Genomic DNA, 20,263 nt, shown 5'->3' with positions numbered 1-20,263 from the left:
CAATCTTCCTAATATCATGCAAAATAACTAGAATCACAAGCTTAAGCCACTAGGCTTCCAAATGCCCTACCTTGAAGCAGGTGTATACAAAGTTCAGGTCACTATAGACATTAAGACTTGCTTTTACTAAAATAACCTCCAATAATTTCATGATTTAGGAGAAGTTTGGTTTATTCAGTGGATACTTATTCCAGGTTTTACTGGGTTAACTATTACAGAGCTGTCCATATCTCTTCAAGACTCCAAAGCTTTTGTTTAGTTGATTTATTTTAACACAAATGTTGAGCCATTTATCTTCTTCAGCTTATGAACTTCTGTTGGGATTGTAATCCTCACAAAGGCAGGTGTCAGACAGTTGATTAGTTATAACCATTGCACCTGCTGATGGTGGTAGTCTATAAAGAAAAAGTACCTTGGTACTTCCATTGTTAGTCATCTTCAAATTTCCTTCCAGCTTCAGTTTTTCAAGTAACTTCTGTTAGAATTGAGAGTTCCTATGAGAAACAAAACAATGGTTCTAAGTCTTCAAGAAATCTATACTTGCTTTCCTTCTTAAATTTGCTAAATTAATCTTGAGGCAAATTCAAAAGCAGTCATATTCTGCAAGGGCCTTACTCAGCCTGGTTAGCTGACTCTCTTCAGATTTCCGTACTTACTTGTGTATAGCTTTTCTAAGTTTGGAAAGGAAAACAGAATTAAAGATGAAGTCATCAAACTGATAGAGATCATGAAAAATATCATGTTTGTAGGTAGAATCTATACCTTGGTACCTCTGTGCTTGCATAATGCTTCAAAGAAAACTGATGTCATAAAATGATTCCTACCTGAATCAAGGAGCTGAGAGTCTTTTTTGGTCAATGACACTAAATAAAATTTTTATTGAGAAGTGAATTTCAGAGAGATCAGAAAGCACCAATATCATACATTTCAGAAACTTAAGAATCTGATTTTGTCAGGTGCTGGTGGCTTATGACTGTAATAATCCTTGCTACTCAAGAGGCTGAGATTTGAAGCTTGTAGTTGGAAGCCAGCCCAGGCAGGGAAGTCTGTGAGACTTTTATCTATAATTAGCCACAAAGAAAGCCAGAAATAGAGCTGTGGCTCTAGTGTTAGGGAACCAGCCTTGAGGGAAAAAAAATCTCAGAGACAGTGCCCAGGCTCTGAGTTCAAGCCACAGAACCAGTACCAACCTCCTCCCAAACAACAACAAAAACAGATTCTGACTTCGTAGGAAAGAAGGAGAAAAGCAATGTAAATATGGTGAAGGGGGATGAATTTGTTCCAGCTGCACTGTGTGCATGTATGAAAATACCACAGTGAAATCCCTTCAGACTTCAAATGTATACTAATTCAAAAAGCAAAACAAAACAAAGCAACATAACTTTTAGTTCATTCTGAGTTGGTATGATTTCCCTGAAGGAGTTTGGGAATACATACCCTTGGCTCAGTTGATCTGAATGACTCTGATAGGTGGAACAAGGTGCCAGACAAGGTTATTATGAATTGGAACCAACTCACATAGTATGGCCGACAAGTATCTTTTTGCTGTTTTTTTTTTTTTTTTTGTCAGTCATGGGGCTTGAACTCTGGGCCTGGGCGCTGTCTCTCAGCTCTTCATCTCAAGGCTAGCACTCTACCACTTGAGCCACAGTACCACTTCCAGTTTTCTGGTGCTTTATTGGAGATAAGAGTCTCACAGACTTTCCTGCCTGGGTTGGCTTTGAACCAAGATCCTCAGATCTCAACCTCCTGAGTAGTTAGGATTACAGGCGCAAGCCACCAGCACTTGGCCTTTTTTGCTTTAAGAATTCTCCTTTAATGCTTCCCTCCCCCACAGTAAGATAATGCTTTGATTTCTCTCCAAAGTCTATACCTTAAAGAAATGTTGCTATGAATTGGAACCATTTAATATTTTTCAAACATAATTCTAAATGTCTACCACTCTGTCCACATTCATGCTTAAAGCCATAGCACTGGATTTTCAAAATGTGTATCAATAGACACTGTGTGGTGGTTTTTTGTTTTTAATCTTGGGTCAGAGTTGGAATTTTATTTTTACTTATGGGAATTGTTTTTATTTGATTTATAAACCCTTGATTTATTAATATAACTTTAAAGATGGGAAAGATCTGAATAGGCTCATGAGAAATTTTAAAATGTCAAGATAATTACAATTTTCCCTTTCATACAAAAAGTGTCACTCAAACATACACAACACACACAAAGTAAGGGTAATATTGAAAAGTCTGGACCAGGCCAGGTGCCAGTGGCTCATGCCTGTAATCTTAGCTACTCAGGAGGATGAGATCTGAGGATCACGGTTCAAAGCCAGCCAGGGCAGGAAAGTCTGTGAGGCTCTTATCTCCAATAAAAACCACTAGAAAATTGGAAGTGGTGCTGTGGCTCAAGTGGTAGAGTGCTCACCTTGAGATGAAGAGTACACAGACAGTGCCCAAGCCCAGAGTTCAAGCCCCACACTGACAAAAAGAAAAGAAAAGCATGGACCATTCAACACTTAGAAACATAGTTCCGAAATTAATATAATTCAATACGTAAATTGTTCACATTAAAATATCTATATCTACATTACTTGGAAAAATAAAAACAAGTACAGAAGCCTCCGGTATAAATAGGTGATCTAGGTAGTAATAAGATCATACTCTGGGTACCAGAGATAATATATCTCATTGGTAGCAAAACCCTGGCCTTTTCTATCAAATATGACTTTTTGTGGTCCAAGCTGCATTATTGGATCCAAAATGTTCATGATATAATACAATCTGAGTCTATCTAAAAATAGAAGGATTTCTAAACTAAAACTCTTTATCCCCTTGATTCTATCCACACTTTGCCGATCTTCCAATAATTTTTACCATTCTACCCAGTGGCTTAGGTCAGGAATGTAGAAAACAGTCTGATGTTTCCTTTCTTTACATAACATTAAATTACTGAAAGAACCTGCTGTCATGGCTTCTATATGGGGATGAAAGTTGTGCTTACTTCTGTGACCAATCCTGTATCTCCTTGGTCATTGACGCAATCTAGGGTTCTTTCACAGAGTTCATTTCCATATTCAGACCCTAGAGGCAATCAAGGAGGACATACTAACCCTCTTCTCTCAAATATCTTGTGTTAAAAGACAGCAGGAGGTCTCTGAAATGAATTATTCTCAACATTAGCCGGCTCCATGAAAGCCAGAACTGAAGTTGGCACAGAAGTCTGGATAATAGAAAAACCAAATTGGTCAATAATTTTTAATAGATTATTCTAAACACCATCAAAGTTTCCCACACACTGCTCATTGCAATGGAAGCATGGCTTCTATTCAATTGATTATAAAAACAACTTGACTGGTGACCCAGCCAGCTAAATGTCAGCTAATGAAGATAACATTGGAAATGTAAGCATCTTTAATTTCAAATAGAACTTGCCTCTTTTCCCTGGAAATGTAAGCCTTTATCTGGGTTCATGTAGGTAAGCCCTACATCCATCCTTACCACCACTTTCAGCTACATCTTAATTTCCTCCATGATTAAAATTTGTCCTTTCTCAAGTCAGTCAAAAGGAATGTATACAAGATTATAGCTATGAAAATGATGAGTCTGTAAATGCTTTAGGAGAATACTACCAAAGTAGTGAGGACATTCAGGATGCATATTTTCCAGCACATTGGTTGTCTGATTTGTTTTCTTAAAGGTGAACATTCTTGTAATTACAGCATGTTTAATGTCACAGGTGTTAACTTCCCACATACATTTTCAACGGTGTGAGATGCCTCCATATAAGAACTATAACTGTTGCTGGGAAGGAAGCACATGGAATTGTCACAAGAAATTTTGAATAGTTTTTCTGGGAATGGTGATATGCCTATAATTTCAGTTTCTCTGGTGGAATAGGTTACAGGATAATGAATTTGAGGCTAGCCCAAGTAAAATTAATGGGATCTGTCTTGGAAACAAAATATAAAATGGGCTAATGGTGCAGGTAAAATGATAGAGCATTTGCCTAGGATGTCTATTTATGACCTTGGGTTCAATACCATCACCCAAAAAAAAAGCATAATAAAACCCAAAAAGCAACCAACCAACTCACAAAAATCCTAAAACAGTTTTATTGCCCTCAAAACACATTTTGTTGTAAAAATGTAAGATTACAAATTATCCATAGTTTGTATATTCTAAGGAGTCTAAGTCAAGAAACAAGAGAGATGCCTGCATACTCATGTTTATTGTCACACTATCCATTATAGACAAAGTATGCAATTGGCCTAGGTACCCATCAACCAATGAAAAGATCGTGAAACTGTGCCTCATATACATAATGGATGAGTTCAGCAATAAAGAAGAATGAAATTATAGTTTGCCAGAAAGTTGATGGAATTGAAACACAGTATGTTGAGCAAGATTAAACCAAACTCAGTGACAAGAATCATGCATTTTTGCTAGACTTAAAATAACTGAAATAATAAGACCTGATTGTAAAAGGGGCGTTGTTTGATGGAGAAACAGCATAAAATTGAGAGAAGGAAAAAAGGGTAAAAAGGGTTGAATATGATTAAAGTATGTTATACGCATGTATGTAAATGTAACAATAAAGCCCTTTGTACAATTACTCTACAAAAATAAAAAGGTAAATGATATAAAGAAAAAATAGGCAAAAAGATAAAAATATTGTTTATAAATTGCTTTATAAATTCAACAGCAAAATGCAGAATATTTTCCTGATGACAAAAGCTTATTTACAACAATGTGCTTTAAAAGTTACACATTTTATTATGTGTTTCCAAGGAATTTATTTGACTGGAACCAAAAAAAAAAGGAAAATTAGGTCATAGGACCTGAATATTTAATGGATATTGATACAACTTGTCTTAGAGACAGAGGATTTTACAATTCGTGATTGTTCTTGCTGCTTCCTAGTGGCTGTGGAACTATAGTAAGGCCTGAAATAATGAAATCTATATAACCCAATACACACTTATTGTTATACGGGAATTCAATTGTGAGAAACAGAGAAGGCAAATTTTTAGAAGTAGAATCAGAAGTCCTTATTAGAAAGCTGGCAAGTGCAGGTGGACTCCTGTCCCAAAGACCTGCCGTCCCCAAAGTAGCTTGCACAAAACTTTTACGGCAAAAACCACATGTTTAGGGTGGGGACTCAAGACCAACAAAAGCAAACCATCTAGGGGAGTACTAGGCTAAGTATTCTCTGGGGCTAAATAAAATGAAACACCTGCGGGTTTTTTTTCTTAAAAAATTTTTTGTATTGTAAAGACACTGTACAGAGGGGTTACAGTTACACGAGCAAGATAATGAGTACATTTCCTATCCAGCATTGTTACCCCCTCCTTTGTTTTCCCCCTACCATCCCTTTCCTCCTTACCTCCCTAAGTCCTCCCTTCCCCACCCCCCAAAGTTGTAAAGTTTGTTTGCAACATAGTGTCTTGTACATCTCATTGTTACAATGGGTCATCCTGTATCCTTATTTCAACATTTTGTTATTTCCCTTCCTCTCCCCAAATTAAAAAATGTATATACAGATGCAGAACACCGGAATCAAATACAGTGACAACAGGGGTTGTATCATGGCGGAAGAACATACAAAAGAAACACAAAAAATCACATAGTACATTATAAGCACATTAAAAAGAACAACAAGAAAGATAAAATCTCTTGTGTCCCTATCTTGGAGCTCATTTCGCTTAGCATCAGGTTATGATGGATCAAGAAAAATGTGAGATATATATATATATATATATATATATATATATATATATATATATATATATATATATATATACATATATGTCTCCAATAGAAAGAATGACACAGCCCCATTTGTTAGGAAATGGAAAGAAAGACTTGGAAAAAAATTATATTAAGTGAAATAAGCCAGATTCAAAGAAATGGCCTACTCAGGCTGGGAAGGTGACTCAGTGGTAGAGTGCTTGGATAGCATATATGAAGCCCTAGGTTCAATTCCTCAGTACCACATACACAGAAAAAGCCAGAAGTGGACAGTGCCCAGGCCCTGAGTTCAAGCCCCAGGACTAGCAAAAAAAAAAAAAAAAAAAGAATGACCTATTTCACCTCTAGGATTTTTGGAGCTGGGTCATATAAAGCCTTGTGTTGCTTAATCTATCCACAAGTCATCGTCATCTCCCTCAAATCTCTCTGCTATTGACATGAGACTTCATGGCTTCACTAGGCTCAGGAACTGAGGGCTGGTTGGAAGAGACAGATTCTGTTGTTCCATAATGCAGAATAAAGCACTCATGAACAAAAAGCAGCCCATCTTTACTTAAAAGGACTTGAAAACTGGGACTGTTGCTCAGTGATAGAGTATTTGCCTAGTGGGCAAGAAGTCCTAAGCCCAATTCCCAGCACTGCCTAATGAAGTAATAACCAAACTAAATGAAATATTGTTTTGCTTTCTTATGCACCATTTAACATTAATCTTGATTTTAACATATCGCATGTAAATACTCTCTTGATTACAACTTTTTTCTCATATAACCCTAAATTTAGCACTTTGAAGTTGCTAGGTTCATTTTGGGTATGAGATCATTCTTGTGGGACTGTTTGGTAGTTGTCTAATTCTCTGAGTTCAGGCAAGTTTGTGTTGTTATAAAAGGAATAAGTCACGCCCTGTCCAGCTCCCTCTGCTCCTGGTTCAAGATAAAACCACTCGCTTGCTCCCATCATTGCTCCCAATTTTCTGAGAGGATGCATAGAACCTGCACCATATCATTTGCACCACCAGTCTTCAAAACTCTGAACGAAATAAATCTCTCCCTACTTCAAAGAGACCTGTCTCTTTGAAAGAGACCTGTCTCATCCCTGTAAAAGGGATGAAAAGCTGACTACTACACCAAAAAAAAAAACCCAACTCAGTATTTTCTGATGGTTAGTAGACAGCTGTAATGATGTGAATTCTCAATGACATTCAGAAACAATTAGGCTTGAGGATGAGGATGTCAGGATGTATGGATTAAATGTCTGATACCTCCTGAAATTGAATAGAGTAGCTAAGAATTTTTCCTGTTTTCCACAGGAAATAGGGAATAGCTTTAGGTCCTCCCACAACTCATATGCTGAAATCTATTTACCAATAACATTTGAAATGGCCTGACATATCCAGCAATCCTTAGCACTACATCTGTCTTGGAAAATACAGAGGTGAAACTGGAGTCAGTCACCTAAAATTATGTTTCTGAAGAAGCTGATTAAATAGAACCTCTTTTCCATGCCAGGTGGAGCATTAGAAAGTGTGTAGGGACTAAATATTAACTCACTATGGGTGCAAATCTATGTTTAAACTGCGTATAAAAAGATGAGGTTTTTCTTTTTACACTTAGGACTATTTTTTTTTCAGAACCTTGTTTTCTACATACCTCCAGCCATACCTCCAGCCCCTACCATTCTTGCTCACCCAGTTCTTTCCACCTTCCTATGGTAATAGAGAAACTCCTTTCCTATTCCATTTAATCTTAACATTCAGACAGAACAGATTCAAGAACTAGGTCTCACCAAATGGATGATCACATTTCGTGGCCTGATGATTGGCTCCTGCGTGGGCACATGACTGCCTCTGGAGTTTCTGCCAGAGATAGCAAGAAACAAGGAAAAAAAGGTTCATCCTGAAAGTATTTCTTATTCCTTCCTCTTTCTCCTGCTCCTCCTTTCTCTTGGAGACAGTGTGGTACATTATCGTCCCAACATTGCCTCAAACTCACTAGCATACTTTGGCTGATCTTGAGCTAAGATTATAAATATGTGCCATGATCCTCAGCTCTGCTGGTATAATTTCTAAATATGTGCATGTTAATCTATAGATGGTAATTGTGTGTGACATAGATAGCCAAGACACAGGAAGGAAGGATGAAAAACTGGTGGCATTGTTTAAAGCTATAGATTTAATAATGTCTAAAGCAAGTATACTATTTGTTTTGTTTTGTTTTGTTTTGTTTCCCCCTGTTCCTAGGACTTGAACTCTGGGCCTGGGTTCTGTCTCTGAGCTTCTTTCACTCAAGGCTAGTGTTCTACCATTTGAACCACAAAACCACTCTGGCTTTCTCTGACTAGTTTATTGAAGATAAGATTGTTATGGACTTTGTGCCTGGGCTGGCTTCCAACTGTGATCCTAAGATCTCAGCCTCCTGAGTAGCTAGAATTATAGGAGTGAGCCACTGGCACCTTGCAAGTATATTCTTAAACTTCTCAATAATATCTTTTAATAATTGTGTTTGCTTAAGCTTGTTTGAGTTGTACTTCTGCAATGCACAACTTAAAAGACCTTTCACTTATTATAAGCTCTTCTATGCTTGACCCAACCCTAATAACCTCCCACACTTATGTCATCCTTGGGGTGATGATCCTACAGGGCTGGCTTTGGTTTCTTGGATCTTGAACATGGTCATTTTATTTGTGGCACAAACAGGATGATTCAATGTAAAATGTATAATGAATCATCATCCTCACCCCCATTGGATAATAAGATATTTTCAAGATTAAACCACAAATGGAAAATGCTGAGGAACAGCATCAAGTCCACAAAAGAGGGAACACACGATATTATAGAGTCTATTTGGGAACTAAAGTTAAGTATCACCAACAACACTTTTCCATTTCCAAATTCAGAGCCAAAGTTGCAAAGCACATTTTGTGCTGAGAAGTATGTGATATTGGATATGATCTATTCTTGAAATTATAGGTATCTCCTACAAAAACCTAAACTTACTTTGCATCAGAACAGCATATGGTTTGAAAGTAATTATACATTATAATGAACATGATTCCTTTCCTATTAACAAGCTATGTTGAGCAAATATTTTAAAATATTTACTCCAGTTTTGGTACTGTTATGACACAAGAGAGTGGGTGTTTAGCAAGTTGGAAATGAGTATAGTTTTGTTGCTACAGTTGGCAACAATATATCTATATATACATCTTTCTTTGACATACATATATATACACAGACAGATAAAACCATGTGCATACAATGTACTTACAAGGATGTGAATGCAGATGCATTTGCATGTATATAATGAATTGAAATTTAACATATAATAATTTGATAAGCTGTAGAAAGTGAAATAAGAAACATGGAATTTAAAATGAAGGAAAATTTGGGGCTGGGAAGGTGGCTCAGTGGTAGAGCGCTTGCCTTGCATGCATAAGGACCTGGGTTCAATTTCTCAGCACCACATAAGCAAAAAGAAAAAAGCCGAAAGTGTCACTGTGGCTCAAGTGGTAGAGTGCTAGCCTTGAGCTGAAGAGCTGAGGGACAGTGTCCAGGCCCAGAGTTCAGGCCCCATGACCAGACCCTCCCCCCGCCAAAAAAAATAAAATAAAATGAAGTAAAATCTAAAACACTAGAACTTTAAAAATGTGTTACTTTAAAAAAGTAACACACAAACAAATATCATTTTTACTATTTCTTAAAATAAGGATTATTAGACACCACTAAGATCTGTCCTAGAAAGGGGCTTTGTTGTGTTTCTGAATAGGACAGGTAATGTATTTTCTCTTTTGCTTACATTTTCTCTAAGTTGTCTTTATGAGGTCTCTGTAGGAGCTACTGCATCCTACTTGCAAGCTATGACCTGAGCAACTCAGGCTTACTTTTCTTATTTTTTTTAATTTTTATTTTTTGTCAGTCATAAGACTTGACCTCTTGGCCTAGGCACTGTCCCTCAGGTCTTCAGCTCAAGGCTAGCACTCTACCACTTGAGTCACAGCACCGCTTCCAGCTTTTTTTGTTTATGTGGTGCTGAGGAATTGAACCTAAGGCCTCACGCATGTGAGGCAAGCGCTCTACCACTAAGCCACCTCCTAGCCATTACTCTTCTTTTTCTTTAATATATATTTTTTATTGTGAAAGATTCTGTACAGTGGAGTACAGTTACATGAGAAAGGTAATGAGTGCATTTCCTATAGAGCATTGTTACCTCCTCCTTTGTTTTTCCCCTACCATCCTTTCCCTCCCCACCTCCACAACTCCCTCCCTCCCCCTTCACAAGTTGTAAAGTTCTTTTTCAACATAGTGTCTTTACATCTCATGGTTACAGTGGGTCAACTTGTATCCTTATTTCAGCATTTTGTTTTTTCCCTTCACCTCCCAAAATTAGAAAAGTGTATATACAAGGTTCAGGACACCAACATCAAATACAGTGAAAACAGGGGTTGTACCATGGTAGAACAAAATACAAAAGGAACAAAAAAAAAATCACATAGCACTTGATAAGTACATTGAGGACAACAGCAACAAAGATAAAACCTCTGTGTCCCTTTCCTTGGGGTTCGTTTTGCTTAACATCAACTTGCCTTTGAGCTTTTTGGCTTGTCCTAGACATATACTAGTTATTGCAAATAAGGGAAACCATGGGACCTATGTTTCTTTGCGCCTGGCTTACTTCTCTTAATAGCATTTTTTTTCCAAGTCTTTCCATTTCCTAGCAAATGGGGCAGTGTCATTCTTTCTGATGGAAACATAGAATTCCATTGTGTATATATACCACACTTTGTTAATCCATTCATCTACTGAGGGGCATCTGAGTTGGTTCCATATCTAGCTATGGTGAATAATGCTGTAATAAACATAGTTGTGCCTGTAGCTTGTGTGTAGCCTTTGTGATTCTTTGGGTAAATGCCCAAAAGTGGGATTACTGGGTCACAAGGGAGCTCTATGTGGAGTCTTTCGAGGAACCTCCATACTGCTTTCCAAAGTGGTTAAACAAGTTTACATTCCCACCAATAATGCAGTAGGATTCCCTTTTGGCCACATCCCCTCCAGCATCTGTTGCTATTAGAGTTCTTGATTATAGCCATTCTAACTGGGGTGAGGTGGAATCTCAATGTTGTTTTGATTTGCATTTCTTTTATGGCTAGAGAAGTTGAGTATTTCTTCATGTGTCTATTGGCCATTCTTATTTCCTCTTCAGAGAAGTCACTCTTTAAGTCTTTAGCCCACTCTACTTTGAGGATTTGTTGTTGAGGGATTTAATTTTTTTTTTTTTGGTCCAGTTGTGGGGTCTGAACTCTGGGCCTGGGCCCTGTCCCTCAGCTCTTCAGCTCAAGGCTAGCGCTCTACCACTTGAGCCACAGCGCCACTTCCGGCTTTTTTCTTTTTGCTTATGTGGTGCTGAGGAATTGAACCCAGGGCCTCATGCATGCAAGGCAAACGCTCTACCACTGAGCCACTTTCCCAGCCCCAGGAATTTAATTTTTTGAGTTCTAAGTATATTTTAGATATGAGACCCTTGTCTGTTGTATTGCTAATGAAGATCTTATCCCAATCTGTGGGCTTTCTTTTTTTTTGAATAAATTTTTATTTATTTTTAATATGTTTGTTATTATAAAAATACTATATAGAGAGGTTATAGTTACATGAGCAAGGTAATGAGTACATTTCCTATCAAGCATTGCTACCTCCTGCTTTGTTTTTCCCTTCCCATCCCTTCCCTCCCACCTCCACAACTACACCCCCCACTCTCTTTCCCCCCTCCCCACCTAAATTGCTAAGTTCATTTTTCAACATAGTGTCTTGTACATCTCATTGTTACAATGGGTCAACCTGTATCCCTATTTAAGCATTTTGTTTTTTCCCTTCCTCTCTCCAATCTAGAGAAGTGATTGATCTTGCTAGCTATGTCCTTTGCCATGCAGAAGCTCTGCAGTTTCATGCAATCCCATTTGACCAACCTTTCTTTAATTTGTTGTGTTTCTGGGTCTTTATTAAGAAAATTTCAGCCTGTGCCAAGGAGCCCTAGAGTTTCTCCTGTTCCTTCCTGTAATGTTTGCAGGGTCTCTGCTTTGACTTTGTGGTCTTTGATTCATTTGGAGTTGATTCTGGTGCAAGGTGATATATAATGATCTAGCTTTAGTTTTCTACAGGTGTTTAACCAATTTTGCCAGCACCATTTACTGAAGACCTAGTCCCTACTTTTCTCATTTATATATGCTCAGTTTTTGTTTTACTATTCTATAGAAGACTAGAAGGTACTATAAGTTCAAGACAGCTCTCTTTCCACTGTACAAAAATGTATTAAACATTTGTACTGCCCCGGACACAGGAGATAACAAGGAAATAAACATGGCAAAAAAAAAGAGATTCATTTGGGAATGGGAATAACGGAATGGGAAGAAGCAAGTAAAGGTGTACCTACACTATGTAGTCATTATGAAAGGCTTCCTAGAAGAGCAAAGTATATGTTTAGTTTTAAATGAGCTTATCAGATGTAGAAATAGAAAAGGCCCATATAAAGAAGCCTCAATATATAGAAGAGGCCAATTCAATTGGAAGTTGCAAGAAGTCTGTATGTCTAGAGCTGAGAGTTTAGGGCATGCTGGGCTTTGTACACAGAGAAGACTAGGAAAAGCTGTTACAGACATACATGAAGAATTTAGCTGATCAATTAAGTACTTTGGACTAGTGCAGATTCCTCAGTGGGATATACCTGAAATAGAATTTAAGGGATTTGTAAACAGATCAAAATTATTATGAGGACAACTTAGAAATCAGTGATTTGGGCAGTACCTGTGGCTTTCTCATCAAAAGAAAACAGATTATCTTCATTCCATATTTCAATTGTCACAGATTTATATATCTTGAATAAATATGTATGCTATTTCCTTCTTTAAAATCTGGTAGCTTGACATTCTACTGTTGTATCTTGTTACTTAATAGATTACAACAGAAGCACATTCATATTTTTGTGGTAACTACATTTTCAAATATACATTTGTATTATACCATGAATGTGTTTATATGACTGTACAATATTCATTTTTATTTTAAAGTCATATTCTGAGAAGGGTGTATATCCTATTTCAACTATAAAGGAATCAATGGTTTTAAAAGGTTAAGAGTTATATTGCAGATAACTTTAGAGACTGTATTGTTGGGGAAAAAAGTCTTGCAAAACTGCAGGGTACAAAGGTGTTTTGAAGATGAAGACTTCAGTCAGAAGACTGAAGTCATTGTTTAGCTGAGAGCTGTTGGAAACTGAATAGAAGCTTTGGAAATGGGAGTTAAGAAGCAGAAAGCTGTATGGAGAAGTGGGAAAGACAAGCAGAGGGAATAGAACCAGCAGGTACTAAGCCTGAAGTGGACTAGTGTGGACTAGGAAACAAAAGCAAGGCAGTGAGGCTGGAAGGTGGCTAGTAATGGGAAATTGGGGCAGTGTGAGCCTGCCAGGGTAGGAAGAACTGGGTGTGCTGGGCTCCTGAGGCTGAGATCCGGGGATCACATTTCCAAGCCAGCGTGGGCAGGGAAGTCCCTGAGACTCTTACTTCCAATTAACCATTAAAACACTCCATGTGATGCTGTGGCACAAGTGGAACAGTGCCAGCATTCCCAGTCCCTGAATTCAAGCCTCAGTATACACAGTGTATCTGCATATACACACATACATACAACACACAATACAAACACACATACACATATACACACAAGAAAAGAAAAGAAAGGACTGGGAGTCACTGTAAGCCTTGACAAGAAGATAGCATCTTCCCTCCCTCCCCCCAAAAAAACGGGGGGGAAGGGAGAGGGAGAGGGAGAGGGAGAGGGAGAGACAGAGAGAGACACAGAGAGAGACAGAGAGAGAAAGAGAGAGACAGAGAGAGAGAGAGACAGAGAGACAGAGACAGAGAGGGAGAGGGAGAGGGAGAGGGGGGAACCCAAGAATTTTACGGCAAGGCGATTTTATTCATTTTGAATAATTATCTGCATATTATTGGATAAAGAAAGGATTGAGGGAACAACGGGAAAGAGGAAGGACCTCTGCCAGATGCTGCTGGTGACCTTAATGGGAGACACAGGGTACATAGAGTATAATGGTTCATTTTTGGAGTCTATTTGATTAGGCTACGGTATGCCGATCATTGTTTAAACATTATTCTAGGCGCTGTTCCAAGAGTGTTTGCAATGGAAACTAACATTCCAACGCATGGACTCTATAAACAGATTGTCTTCCCTCATAGTTTACGTGAGGGTTGTCTCCTACAGTTTGGTTTTCTGAGTTGTAGTAGTTTTGTGGTGAGACTTTTCACAGATGGATCTTAGAGAGCGATCATTGAGGGGCCTGCTCTCTGATGGTTCTATACACGTCTAAGGGATCCCAGATAGCTCTTCAAAGAGTGAGTTGCCCAGGACCAAGACCCAAGACTGGCCCTTCCTTTTCTTTTGCTTCCTACCTTACCCTGTTATCTCTCCCTTTCACATGAGCGCTTGCCATACGCCATCGCCATCCACGCTGAGATCTTCACATGAGGTAATGGGCACCAAAGGTGTTTGCTTGGCTACTCATTGATATCCTATAGGAAAATGCATTTTCTTTCTTCCTCTTCTTCTTCTTCTTCCTCCTCCTCCTCCTCTTCCTCTTCCTCCTCCTCCTCCTTTTTCTTCTTTTTTCTTTTACAGCATGGCAGGCTGAGAGATGTTCAAATCTTTAAGTTCTGCTTCAAATTATAAATTGTGTCTCTATTAAACATGTAATTGGTGATTATTGCTAGGAATGATTTTGGGGATCTTTAACATGCAAAAAAGGTCTGAATAGTTGCTATAAAAGTTGATAGGCATTGATGTGTGTGTGTGTGTGTGTGTGTGTGTGTGTGTGTGTGTGTGTGTGTGTGTAACATTTAAATTGATCTCAAGACAGTACAGAGGGGATTGCTCCACCAAACCCTGGAACATTTCTAGTTCGGAAGAAGGCAAACTCATAAGCAGTCTTCAGAAATGAAAGAAAAAAGTCATGAAAGTATTAAATTTTTGAGAAAAATTTTTCAAGAAATAGGGTCAATTTTATCCAAACTAAAATGTAATTTATTGGTTTTTAGTTTCCAAAACACTACAAAGACACAGAAAGCATGATTTATGGAAAACTGACAAAATAAATGTTATAAAAACCTAAACTTCTGATCTATTAAAGACACTTGAAGGAAAATGCATAGTAAATCCTGAGGCTGAGAGAAAATATTACATATATACATATATGTATATACATATAATACACATATCTTATATACACATATCTTATATTTATTTTCTTATACTATTCTGAATATACAGATACTCACATGATTTTATACAAAATGTAAAAAGATTATTTAATACTAGGAAGACTAAAAGCTAAGCCAGACACCAGTAGTTCACACCTATAATCTTAGCTACTTAGGGGGCTGAGATCTGATTTGAAGAAAGCCCAGGAAGACAAATTTGCTAGACTCATCTCAAACTAACCAGCAAAAAAATGAGAACTCATGGTGTGGTTCAAGTGATAGAGTACCAGCTTCAGATAAAAAAAAATCTAAGTGAGTGCACAAGATTCTGAGTTAAAGCCAGTACCATCACAAAAACAAATAGAAAAAGTAAAAAAAAAAAAGAGCTAAATTTTTTAAGAGACATTTCACACAAAGTGTCAACTTGTTTCTAAATAACAATTTATTTTAGAAAATACTAATATAAAAGAAGATACCACATTAGATATATAAACATTCAAAATGAGTCCAATAAATATACATGTATGCATAACATGTATAGGTATACATATTGTGTGGTATACATATATAATATGTAAGATATATTATAAATATATATCCTATATATTTTAAATATTTATATATCCTATATAGAATATATTCTGGTATTCTATATATAATATAGGTATCCTACATATATGTATAGTATAAAAATATATAGGATATAAAAATATATAAACATAATTTTGTATTTTATTTGGATACAATTATATAAAATTAATGGAGATAATGCAAATGAGGACTATAAATAGTCCCATTAGAAAGACCCATCTTCCTGCTCGCCACACTGCCATTATCCTATTACTTAATGAGTCCTGACCAAACCTTCTACCATAAATCTTTCCCAGAAACATTGGAGAACATCTATTTTTTCATACTCTATGGATTCAGAATCTACACTGTTCTTCCCATTGCTTAAGTCTCAGAAATCTTGGGTGTTAGCTTCTCATCACTGTAATAAATACGTGAAACAAACAGCTTAGAGATGAGATTTATCTTAGCTCGTAATTTCAGAGATTTCAGTCCTTGATCAGCCAACTGCATTCATGTTGGGCTTATTGTAAGGAAGATTGTTACAATAAGGGGCAAAGCCCTTGACCTCATGACAACTGAGAAGCAAAGACAGGGAGGAAAGGGGCTGAGATTCAAATGACCTAACCCAGTGACCTAATTTCCTTCCTGTATGCCCCAAAATTTCACAATCTCCCAATAGTAGCTCAGGCTGGTGATCAATCTTACATAGGAACCTTTGGCATTCACTAGTTAAACTACTGTGTTTGTCATTGGAGAATGTTTTAAACATCTCCAATGTAGTATAGAAGTTATGATTCAGATTTATTGTCACAACAGTTATAATGCATTTGTTTAATTTATGCAGATAAAATTCTATCTGCATCATGTCTTTGGCTCTTGACTGTTAAATCTTCCTTAACATGGGTTAGCTTTTTCATTGAGAACATTCAAAGTTAGACAAAGTAATAGGAAGCGGAATCATGTATCATCAGCAACATTTTTGGATTACTTCTAATTGCTTGATCATTATTTCACACTTAATTACAAATAAAAGAAAGAAAGGCCTGATTTCCCATTGATAAGTGAAAATCAATGGTGTTCACCAAAGGGGGAAAAAGAGTATGTTTTGATTGGTAAGATCATGTTGAGTGTGACTAGAGATTATATACAGAATATTATTAATATTTTATATTTATTCTTTTTATTAGTGTATATTCTCTTTTTAATTTGTTTTTAGTAAGTTAAGTTGGCTTACTTAGCAGGTGAAAAGTATTAAGAGACAAAAATCTTTCTTTCATTTCTATAAGGAGCTAAAATAAGGGAGCAGCTCATGAAAAATCTTTTTTTTTTCTTTTTTGTCAGTTGTGGAGCTTAAACTCAGGGCCTGGACGCTGTCACTGAGCTTTTTCTCTAAAGGTTAGTGCTCTACCACTTTGAGGGACAACTCCACTTTTGGTTTTCTGGTGGTTAATTGAACACAAGAAGCTTATGGACTTTCCTGCCCAGGCTGGCTTTGAACCACGATCCTTAAATCTCAGTCTCCTGAGTAGCTAGGATTATAGGCATGAGCCACCTGTGCCCAACTGAAAAATCATTTTTGTAGATAGGTTTTCCTTTCCTATTATTCCAAGTTCAGCCCTACTCCATTGGAAACAGTCACGTTTTCTTTTCCTCTCTTTGCCATCAGCAAGTCATGCTAAAGTGATGAGTTGAGGAAAAGTATCTTTGCTGACTAGTTGGTGTTGACTGCAGCACTGCTGATGATAAGAAAGTGTAGGGAGATAGAAGCGTTCTTGGTTACATCAAGAAATGTATCTCTCTTCCAGCTCTACTTTTTGAGGATGTGCTTATGTAGTGGAACATCTGAGAAATTATAGAGCAAGGAGTTTGTCAGAACTTGGTGATGTGGATACAGAGAGTGAAAAGGAGAGGAAATTGCTGTGAGGTTAAAAGTCTGAGAATTTAGAAGGATGCCAGTGTCAAGAAAGATGGATGAGAATGTGTGATTGCAGAAATATTTGACATTAGATAAACAGCTTGGCTGTTTGCCTCTTTAAGTTCCATTTATTACTACTAGAATGAATTGATTTCTGCATGGCAAATATTGACTCATCTTTCAAAAGCCCCTGCTAAAATGTCACCTCTGTGGAGAAGCCTTTCAGACACTCCCCAGGCATTAAGTTGCCTCTCCAGGGCCCACAGAGTACACAATACATACACTTTTCATGCTGCTATGATAATATTTCCCATACTGTAATTTGCTGCTTATCTACTCTCTCTCTCTTTGACCAATGGATCCATGGGGTGAAAAGAGCACTGCTTTTGAAGTAAGCCTGATTGTGTTTCTAGTTCTGTCACCATAACACAAGGACTTTAGAAATGATGAGGTTACAGGTAATACAAAGTACAATAGCAATTATATAGGATTGTGTCAGGAATGAAATCAGAAGCATACTCAAGAGCTTGGCACACAGCAGCACTTAGTTCATGTGCCTCTTTTTCTGTATCTTGTGAAGATCATGTGTTTAATCAAGGCACTGTGCAGGTACTCAACAAATACTCTTTAGTGTATGATTAGTCACATATATCCCTTAGTTCCATGAAGCCATTCCATGTTACCTTCATTTTGTGGTCTTTATTTGACCATCTCCTACATTAGGTTGTGAGCTGCTCAAAGGAAATGGACAGTTCATTGTACCACCAGAGCACTCCTACTATTTAATTTTGTGTGACTCTGACACATGATAGGGTTGTACTTGTTCTCATGGTTTGTGTAGAATTATGAAGCTTGTTCTAGGTATAACATTGTAAGTAGCAGTGATTTCCTCACTTGAGTATGTAGGCGTCCATGTGAGACCCTCAAATTTTCATTTGTTTTGTCAGTGTAGCTGGCAGAACTGAGGGTAGTAGTTAGTCAATATGATTTGAGCAAATATCTCGTTCCTTACCCATATTCTAGAAGGGACAAGTCAATTTTTAAAATATGAGCCAGGCATGGGGCACATGCTTGTAATCCTAGCACTCTAGAGGCAGAGATAGAAGGAACAAAATTTCAAGGCCCACCTAGGTTACATAGTAGAACCACCTCCAGCCCCCAACACACACAAATAAATAAATAAGTAAATAAATAAATAGTTGAATGCCTAGATGGTTTAAGTCACTGAAGGCAGAGATGAAATCAAGAGAAATATTTCTTACTTTTCTGACTCCAGGAAAGGCACCATTCAAAACATTCTGAGTCAAGGGCCGGGAGCCGGTGGCTCATGCCTGTAATCCTAGCTACTCAGGAGGTTGAGATCTGAGGATCGTGATTCAAAGCTGGCCTGGGCAGGAAAGTCCTTGAAACTCTTATCTCCAATAAACTGGAAGTGGCGCTGTAGCTCAAGTGGTAGAGCACTAGCCTTGAGCTGAAGAGCTGAGGGACAGCACCCAGGCCCAGAGTTCAATCCCCACGACTGACAAAAAAAAAAAAGATTCTGAGTCAAGCTTTGACTTAATTATGAAGAACATGAATGATCTGAATCTCAAAAGTGACCGTTTAGTATTTTCTGAAGGTAGTGAAACAGAGGGATAGAAAGCAGGCATATATATTGTCAGGCTAGAGAGCAGAAGGTATTGCCTCTTCTACACCAACTGATGTAACAGGTCCTGACAGTGCATGAGCCATTAATGAGGCTTCAAGCCACTCACATGTATGTGAAGGCTTAAAAGCCTTATTCCCAAAGGACCATTAAGGGGAAGACTAGGTCTGCTGCAACATCTGTGTCTGTTGGGCAGAGTTTGGTTGATTACCACTGAAAATGCCATGACTGGCCACTGACCCGACTGGATGGAGTGGGGGCATTGCACAACTGTAGTATTGAATGAAGAGAAGCAAAGAGGAGGATGTCTATGAAGGTAGAAAACACGTGAAAGAGGAATATATAATAATAATCTTAAGAAATGTTAACAACTAGTCTACAGTAGATTTATGTGCTTTGTCACATCCAGATTTTATCTAAGGGAACCCAATATAAACTCAGTGTAGTCAGTACTCATAGATTGGAAATGCCTTGCCTTTTACCACAATGTTATTTATTCTCTTGAGCCTTGTGATGTAGTAGTTACAAGGAGGTTAGAGTGCTAGAAAGAACCGGCCAGTAAAGAAGGCTGGGGAGGAAATTTAAGATTTCTTTGTGGTGAGTGGCATTTTATTTTATATCTGCCTGTTTTGCTCTGAAATCACCTCCGTACCTCTGAGCATTTCATTATTCAGCTTCCTTCTCCATTGACAGACAGTGTATGGAGGTTTAATGGAGTCCCTTGGCTTTTTTCCCTTTGAAATATTCATGGCCTTTAGCAGCTTCTTTCATGCTTGTCTCCTCTTCCATTAAGGAAGAAACCATGGAAGGGCTAGAGGCAAGAAGCCAGCACAGCAGATAGAGGTGGAGATGCTTATTCCCAGCTGGAAAGGGGTGTTCATTCCCCAAGGATCATGTCTCCTTTCCCTAGATCTGAAAGAAATGGAGTGTGGAAAGAATACATTCTGGGAAAAAGGGATTTCACTATGTCATTTCTCAGCCTGTGTCTGCTTGTTCCATTAGATAAGAGGCTAGCCAGCCTCAAAAGAATAATGAGAAATGGCCTCCATGGAAAGGCTTGGTTAAAGGTCAGGTAATGAGAACACAGCATTAACTAATCTCACACTTCTCAAAATAGCACCTTCTCATGGC

This window comes from Dipodomys merriami, unplaced genomic scaffold, assembly GCF_024711535.1.
Source record: "Dipodomys merriami isolate MVZ:Mamm:240054 unplaced genomic scaffold, mDipMer1.0.p SCAF_2, whole genome shotgun sequence".
NCBI lineage: Eukaryota > Metazoa > Chordata > Mammalia > Rodentia > Heteromyidae > Dipodomys > Dipodomys merriami.
Note: the sequence above shows the minus strand (reverse complement) of the source record.